Raw genomic sequence first — 1,898 nt, forward strand, 5'->3', positions numbered from 1 at the left:
ATTATACAAAGCAATATCAGAAAAAAAATCCTACTTTCCACGTCTGATTCCTCAGGAAAACTTGTGTACAATTACTAGAAAAATGTATAAACTTACCTTCCAGCGAGGTCTGCAGTCCTTTGGTTTCCAATGGCCTCCAAACTCAATGTCAAAAAACTTGGAGAACTTCAGTTCTATCTCCTCCATAGGGATCTCTGTCATGTTCACTTCCATAAGGCCCTCTGTGGAGAGTTTGAGGGGGGAGATTATACCACTGATACATCAGCCTCCAACAACAGCAACAACAAAAAACAACAAAATCTCTGCACAGGAAAAAACAAGACTGTCAAGAGAAAAGACACGGCCTCTTGGTTATTTGCTCCTGCATGTTCGATGATTTAAAGAGTTTTTGAGGTACAAATCCTACTTAAAAAAAAAAAAAAAAAGTTGCCATCAGTCCAACCTTTGCCGGCTTTGTGAAACCCGAAACCCGATAACTGCTGCTTGCAGTTTTGATTTGAGGTCAATAGAACCCTCTCTTGACCATAATTGCTACTTGCTGCAAATTTTATAATTATTATTATATCCCCCCAAATTCCTCTGGTCACACATACCAAAACATTAACAACAATAACTACAAATTGTACCAAATTCATTCATAATGTCTGTTTGTTCAGTCTCAATGTTTTATGTAACTGTCTGTTAATATGTCACCTTTTGTACTATGCCCCATTGCACTAATAATAGTAATAATTAATCTCTTTTCAAACAGCATAAAGGCTGCTAATTCTTGTAAGATATTGTAATTATGGGGATTGATAGTACTGTATTCATTCTGAATCCATCATTATCAAATCCACTTCCCGAGCCTGTTTTCAGTATTTAATCCCCTCATCAAATCTGGATCCACTCAAATCCCCTATTGACTCAATTTAGGTATATATATATAAAAAAAGATAAAGTTGAAGAAAGTAAAGTTACAGATAACCACAACATAAATATTCAGCTGAAATCTGCAGACTGAGAGGTCAGAAGAAGTTCTGAGTGGCAGCCTGATCAATATTCACAACCTGTAGCTACAACATGCAAATTAAATTAGGTGGAAAAGACTTTCTGTGCCGAAGATTTTTGGTCTACCTGTTAAAATATGTAAATTCTCATAGTAGCAGGAGATAGAAAATGTTGATTAAAGATGTATCTGGCACATTGAAACCTACTGACTTCTTCTGACTCACTAAATTTTTTATTTTTCTAAATACTGGGAGTCCTGAATCAGAAATATTAGAATGATGACTTTAAATTTTAATCATTGTTCTGATTAAATTTAAAGTGGGAAAATGTGACTCCTGAAGCTGACATGATATGACCAACTACATGTTTGCTAGAGAAGATGTATCACTCTGCTTGTGTTGTGGTAAAAAACACCCACTCCACTCGCGCAGTACAGCAGTGTTACAGAGCGATGCTTATTTTCTCACAGACGCTGCTGCAGAGAGCACACAAACCCACATCAGCAAAGTCTTAATTTCTTCCATCATCAAGTTACTCGCAGAATAAACGTGAATTAGAGAAATGCGGCACTTGAGGAACCCTGTACAAGGAATACCACACAACATGACAAGCACATTTTTAATATAGCACCTGTGAAAAAACACCTTGGACTATTCATTAGGTTTGTTTTGCAACTAAAATATTAAGGCCTCTTAAATTAAAAATTATTGATGTCAGGCAGTCCTCTACTCACTCATAGAAGGTAATCGCTCTGGGCAGGGGAGGTTCTGGGCGTAGGTGAAGTTCTCAGGGAGGTACGTGGTCGGCTGCACCAGATATTCACTGGAGTTACTACCATCAGGATAGTCTGCAGCAAAAACAATCGACATCAAGTATAATGTACAGTATATATATATGTATATCTATAT

General features: G+C 36.9%; 1 long non-coding RNA gene across 1 annotated transcript; it reads right to left on the reverse strand.

The window, feature by feature from the left end:
- Positions 1–176: 176 nt before the first annotated feature.
- Positions 177–1,835, reverse strand: LOC121966037. Its single transcript, XR_006107552.1, has 2 exons — positions 1,724–1,835; positions 177–221 (listed from the first exon to the last, which is right to left on the reverse strand). It is a non-coding gene; the product is annotated as an uncharacterized LOC121966037 (long non-coding RNA).
- Between the last annotated feature and the right edge of the window lie 63 nt (positions 1,836–1,898).

This window comes from Plectropomus leopardus, unplaced genomic scaffold (genome assembly GCF_008729295.1).
Source record: "Plectropomus leopardus isolate mb unplaced genomic scaffold, YSFRI_Pleo_2.0 unplaced_scaffold22874, whole genome shotgun sequence".
NCBI classification, from domain to species: Eukaryota; Metazoa; Chordata; class Actinopteri; order Perciformes; family Serranidae; genus Plectropomus; species Plectropomus leopardus.